This window comes from Paralichthys olivaceus, chromosome 21 (assembly GCF_024713975.1).
Source record: "Paralichthys olivaceus isolate ysfri-2021 chromosome 21, ASM2471397v2, whole genome shotgun sequence".
In the NCBI taxonomy this organism is placed as follows: domain Eukaryota; kingdom Metazoa; phylum Chordata; class Actinopteri; order Pleuronectiformes; family Paralichthyidae; genus Paralichthys; species Paralichthys olivaceus.
The window spans coordinates 17285455-17292446 of NC_091113.1; the positions used below are offsets into that span (position 1 = coordinate 17285455).

General features: G+C 39.9%; 1 long non-coding RNA gene across 1 annotated transcript; it reads left to right on the forward strand.

The window, feature by feature from the left end:
- Nucleotides 1-4845: 4845 nt before the first annotated feature.
- LOC109626869 (uncharacterized) lies at nucleotides 4846-6549 on the forward strand. The gene is made up of 3 exons (XR_002202568.2): nucleotides 4846-5023; nucleotides 5202-5284; nucleotides 5995-6549. It is a non-coding gene; the product is annotated as an uncharacterized lncRNA (long non-coding RNA).
- Nucleotides 6550-6992: the final 443 nt, after the last annotated feature.

The window sequence follows — 6992 nt, forward strand, 5'->3', positions numbered from 1 at the left end:
AGTCACTTCATTTTCAAACCGCCAGTGAACTCAGGCGCCCTGCGGATGAGGGGCATTGTTTTCCTGGGAGATACCACCATTCCCATCAAGATAGAAATGTTTCATCATAGGATAAAAATGATTAAAAAACAGCAACTTTGTATTTTAATTGCGGTGACGCCTCCCACTAAGAAGACAAGTGGACCCAAACAATGGCAGTAAAAAGCCTGGCCTGTATTGTTCTCTTTTTTCCACATCTCTGTAGATCATGCAGGGTCTGGGGTTTTCACTCTACTGAACTCTCATATGTGTATTCATCTTTGCAATGACGGGTTTTATTTACTGCAGATTGTTATAATATCCCTCTGTATGTTAGTGTTGACGGACTGTTCTTATGGAAAGTGTGATCACATCCTGCATTGACTTTCTCAATCATCTGGGGAAGAGTTGTTTTTGTTTTTTTCTATAAATCTCGCAGAAATGCACGAACATCACAATCATCAAAGGTGTACAACCCATCCTGACCTCTTTCCCATTGAGCTGATGCAGATGTCACTTTAGTCACTGCAGCCAGGTGAACATCTCTGTGACTGAAGCTCCTGCCCTTCACACTCCTGACATTAAACCATAATCAGAATCAACTGGGCTTTTTCAGGATTGTTACTTGCTAAATTGTTCCATGCAGTGGAACTGTGTGGAACCATCTGCATTTATTGTGTGTCTCCACTCATTTATCCTGGTTTTACCTGTCACCCATCTGTAGCTCTGCATGTTCCTGCTGAAATCAACGATTCTGTAGTTTGCCTTTATTTTGTTAACAGATTGACCAAAGCAATACATTTAGGAATACTTCAAGTTAAGATGGTAAAAATGTCAGATCCCTTCAGCTATCGTCTGGTGATAAACTAGTCTCTGGTTGCAAAACATTTTGTTTGCTATTTAACAGCTATCTACATGAATGCAAATTAATAAATAAAAAAAGAATTGCTGATGTACTTCGGTCCAGGTGCTTTGCCTCTCCACATGGACTGTTCACCTGCGGGCAACTAAAGCCCACTTACACTTGATTGGTCAAAGTAAACGGAAACCAGAAACCAAAATCTTGTACCTTGTATCTGCACATTCAAATGCAGAATCTATTCATAGAGACTATCATGGTAATGTTCTGTATTTTGCAGCGTATACGTTTAAAAAAGAAAGGAGAAGTTTTGTTAAAGCAGTATATATCTCTATGACAGGGGCTTTTCAGCCAAGACTCTGAACATAATGTTATTCATATCCATCCATCCATTCAATATCCATACCACTTATCACAAGGCTGTGGGAGAACTGCAGCCAATCCCAGCTGACATTGGGCAAGAGTAAGTCACATACTGGACAGGTCCCTGGGCCATCACAAGGCCAACATACAGACACGTAGGGGCAATTTATAGTCTCCAATGTGTGTTTGGACTGTGGGAGGAAGTCAGAGTAACTATATATATATACATATTACTCTCTCTCTCTCTCTCTCTCTATTAGCAAACAACCAGTTCTAAAATATCAGCTGACGAAAGGTTAAAGTGTTCATACCACTGACCGTATATAAAGGTTCATACCCACAGGTACAGTCATTAACTGATGCCATGAATACCACTGCTGCAATACCATGGGGAAGGAAGAACCACAGCCTGTTGTGATCTAAACATTTCCCTGATGCACCACTACAGCCACAATATGGTATGATATTGGCGGCAGAGGTCAGTGAGTTTGGCGGCTTCTCTGTTTGGTGAGAGGGCAGTGGTCTCACCCTGCATACAAGGCATCTGATCATTCTCAAACACTTGCTCTCTTGCTGAGTGCATAGCACTATACTTGAATAGGACAGTTGCACTGGTCGACGTTCCTGTCACAAGATAATGCTCACTGGAAACACTGGACCAGGCTTGAGAGAGAGAGGACAGCTTTGACACATAATTCGTCTATGATGTAGATGAAAGAAAGATGAGCCTTTCTTTGTTGCTGACTATTTACTACGCACTGTAACTTCTGCCAAACAGCACACTGAAAGAAAATGTAATTACAGGCTGGCAACTGAAACCAAAGCCATTGAACACCATGTTCTACAGAGCTGCAGTCTCGTCATGTGGAATTTTGTTTTCTTTATGTAATGGATTTGTATCAAGACATACTTTCTTCTTTCTTTCTTCCATTTGTATTTCCACTATCACAACATACATTGTCTCAAGGCACCTCAAGTTCGAGACCTTACAATATAAAAGAGAAACGCAGAAGTTCCTACCATGACCAAGTACTTACAACTGTGGAGAGGAAAAAATCCCTTTTGATGGGGAGAAACCTTGAACAAAACCAGACTCATTGTGGGCTGTCATCCGCCTTTACTGGTCGGGGTGAGCGGAGAAAAGTGGGTCGAAAAGAGAGCAGAGAAGAGAGAGACAGGGGAGGGGAAGGAGAGAAGAGAGCGAGAGACCAGTAACAGTTGCGTAAGCGTCATATTTAAGCTCTGTCCAACTGGTTGTAAAACACTAATATGAAAGTAATCATTAAGAATAGTCATACTCAGACGTAGTGATGTTAGTCATGATAGCAGCACCATTTAACAGTAGTAGAAATTATAATTATAATCCTGATTAATAAAGAATACTACTATTATTAGTTATGATTATGATTATTATTAGTAGAAGTATTTTGCTAACAAACTTCAGAAGTTTTAAGTCTGCCAGGAATATTTTCTCATTCATTAAAGATATAGTAAAAACATATCGGTCAACTTAAGAACACATGAGAGAAGCAAATTTTGGCATCAGCATCACCAGAGCTTGATAACTTTGGCTAAAGGGACAAATATGGTGTCTGAAACGCTTCTTCTTCACAAAAGAAGTAGTTACACTTTTGTTCTTTCATTCACATAATCTGTATTGTATTACATTATCCCTTCATCAACTGCACTTAGCATCATTGATGGGTGGGAGTGGCTCATACAAAACGACTCTGAACACTGAGCGTTGGCCCAAAAGCATTGGACATGTGCAGGTTTTTTTCACAGTGAATGTTTCAAATGCAGCTTCTCTTAGAATCCACATTTATCTCCTTTTTTTGCTCATGTTCTCCTGCTCTTTTCCTTCTGCGTGTTGTTTTTTCCCCTCTTCATCTGTGTGTTGCTTCCCGGTAACTGCTGTCAGCATTTCTTCAGTTGAGGATAGTTGGGACTTATCTATCACCATCCACTCATTAGCTGCAGTATGCAGGCCTATAGCCGTTCAGTCACCTCAGTGCTACAAATGTGTCCTGCTTCTTTTGCAACTCTTTTGCCTCTGAGGCTGTGTTCGGTCACAATTTCCTATGCCCTTGACAGTTGAATTTGCCTGGCACAAGTAAACGACACACAAAAAAACCCAGAAACCTTGTTTGGTCTCGTACAACTTAACCAAATCATTGGCTGATTACTGTGTAACATTCTTAACGAGACAAAACTATTCATGTAGTCAGTCAGACATTGGGTCTCATTACTTACTTATAGTTAACTAATGTGTACACTTTTTTTGTGTGTCTCAAATCAGATACTTTAGTCAGTACACTTACATGTAGTCTACCGTGAAAACTATATACTTTACTACTAATGTAGTGCAAGGATTTCAACAGGGTATTTGTTTTGAGAGAAATACAGCCAACACGCTTCAGAGCAATGATCGTAACTACAATTGTTGTTTACTCACTTGATTTAAAAATAAATTTTGGACTTGGTTGTATGTGTCCTCACCAGTGATGACTATGTGTCATCCTTTCTCAGTTGGTATTTTCACAAGTTTGAAAAAAACCTTTAAGGCCCCACTACTTCCACTTTGATAGCCAAGATGATGGTAACCATTGAGGCAGAGGTGTCCATCATATCACATGATATAACTTTCTGACCCTGTTCACCATCCAGGTATTTATAGGTTGCTGCATATTGCCAAACTATTTGTTGTGACTGCACGTATGCACTCATAACAGCATGTGTGTCACCCATGTTGCTATGTCAGGAGGGGGCATAGCCTACTGAACATTTTACCTACTCACTCAAATTAATGTGAATGCTTCCTGACCTACACAGGCACAGCTTCCACTATGATACACAGCTACCTGGTAAAGAAACATAAACAATGCAAATGTGTCCACAGTTCTTTTTTAATCTTTATCTAGATTTATAGATTTTGAGAATTAAGTTGTAATATAACAAGAAAACGTTGTACATGTCCAAGTATAAGGTCATTTTAGGCTGTGTGTCATTTAAGAGGGGTAATATCAGAAGATAAGTCTGTCACCTGCATTCAAACAAGGAATGTGGAGCATATTTTTAAGTTGTACTTGAGTATAGGTTTCACTGAAAACACAGCTTAAAAACTTTGAAAAATGTAAATGTCTGGACAGAAATCAGCATGCTATTCCAAGGGAGTTTGTAGTTTCTCAGAAAACAATGAGATTGGTAGCTAATTCATACTTTGGATCCAGTAGGAGTGGTATTGGAGCTCCCTTTTGTGTCAAAATGTTTTATTGAGCACTCTTACACCACAAACTTGATCCTAACTGTGCCAGTGAGGAGTTGGTTATTGTTTGAGATGCTTCACGTAAATGATTTCACATGAAGCAGGCTCACTTTAAACTACAGTTATTCACACGGTAACAACCAAAGTCAGTTTGGATGATCATATTAAAATGCAACAAAACTGACTACCGACTAATCAGGTGGCTATTAAATATTCACTGAAACAGAATTTCATGCTGTGGCAGTAGACCCTGACACAGGGCTCTCACCACAGCAGCCAGAGACAAACCTTTCGCAATTTAGCATCTTTATTTTCACTTACACAGCACAAACATAAACTCAACTTAAACTTGCCAGCTGGTGTCTCAGCTTTGCAGCTGAGCTCAGTCTCTCCGTGACTCGGTCCTGAGTGTCCTCTGTGCGTGTGTCCTCTTGAAGCAGCTCAGCTGCTGCCTTTTAAACCTGAGGGTCAATCATCCAACAGCTCTCACCTGCGCTGACTGGGCCTCTGTGGTGCAGGTGCTCCCCCAGCCCCCTCACCTCCACACATACATTTCACTTTGCATCTTTGTATTATAAGAAATCCTTTTTGTTATTGTGAGGTTTCTTGGGGGCAGCAGCAAAACAGTGAAGTCGAGTCAGTCAGAGGAAAATGTGTAATCTGTTGTCTCCTTGACTAAATACTTTGTCCTTGCAGGCAGTTTGGGAGCTCAGCTGATGCTGCACGGCTATTTCCTTTCGATCCGGAGACTGAATGTTTACAGTCTGCTTCCACAACCTGTAAGTTGAAGACTCTTGGCCTAAATCTACAGTTTGGGTTCAAACGTTTGAGCGTGACGAAAGTCACGGAGAAAAACCTGGAAAGGCTCCTGCATTCACAACAGCACTTTGAGAAACAGCAAGGAGGGTCAGGCCTGCTCTGATCACATGACAGCCAACCGAGGAAGGGAACTCCTGGGGGTTCCCGGGGGGTTTAGCCAGTCAGAGGCTGGAATTTCATCTCAGGCCAAACTTCACACATAGGTGAGATTGGCAGGATTTGTCACGGAGCTTCAAGAAACCCTGAGTCAGGCCTCTCCGTTTCATGTTACCCGACCAATCACATGGCCTGAGATCCCAACAATTGTTCCGTTGAATTTAGATGTACTGTAAATATGTTGTACAAGTACCATCCTACATTTCAGGAGAAAAATGTCATAGTAAGATAATATAATATAAAACTTAGTTGATCACACACCAGGGAAATTCACTTTTCACAGCAGCAGACAGTCAGAATTAGGTCAACAAGAGAATTAAAATGGTTATAGTACAAAAATAAAATAAAAATGTAATACACAGAATGTGTATAATATACACATTTTACTATTGAAATGTTTTTAGAGAAACAAACTTGAGTAAATGATCGCACGAGGATGTTTCTATATTTGTGCAATATTCAGAGATGTTGACGCTGTCAGTGTGATGCAATAATGTGTCTTTTTGTCTTTTAGAGGATGATGCAATGTTAAACAAGAGAAGGTTCCTGGTGAAAATCCAGGTTTGGCTTGCATCTGCATGGGTCTTCTCTGGCTACTCCGGCTTCCTCCCACAGTCACAAATATCAGTGTTGCAGAACAGTTTTGAATTGTTTTAAATTGTTTTGTGAAGTGGTGGTTTACTCATAATTTGCCTTGACATTAGGTGACCATTTGACCTTTTTCACATTACTACCCCAGCCCTCCTCATGGTTCATTGTGGGTTTTTTTTAGGGGGGTGTTTGTTTTATATCTGAGATTATTTTTGTAATTTGTGTATTTCGTCCCCCATCCATCCTTTATACCGTCTTGCATTTAGACCTCTTTTTGCTGCAATCTAGCTGGAGACAAGCCTTTTATTATTATTATTATTATTTTTCATGAATTCTAAATAAAATCTGTATATTTTGGTATCGAAATCTATGGTTCTCATTTATTCTGAGTCTAGACTGGGATAATAGATGGGAGAGATCCCTTGATTCCCCTGATATTCTTTTTTTGTCACCATTATGTCCAACATGCACAGTTGCTTGTGTTTAACTTGTTTGAATACGCATTCTGTTCTGAGAAAACATGATGGTATGTGCATATTAGGAGCTCTTGACTCCAGAATGTAAGTACTCAAGTAAAGTATGTCAATACTATATAGTACAGCAATGGCAAAGTACTTAAAGGTTCAGTGTGTAAGATTAAGGTGAAAGGGATTTATTGGCAGACATTGAATATAACATAATCTTAGTGATGTTTTCCCTGGTGTGTTTGATCTAAATTGTATGAATTGTTTTTTTCTTTACCCTAGAAAAGGCCCTTAATATTTAAATACTTTATATATACACCTGGAGTGGGTCCTCTCTACAGAGGCCGCCATGTTTTTCAGAGTTGTTCAAACTCTACAAACTAAACACCTTTAGAGGTTTTATGACAACTGAAGCTACCACAGGTTATTCTAATGTTTGTAAGGGTGAGGTGAGGGC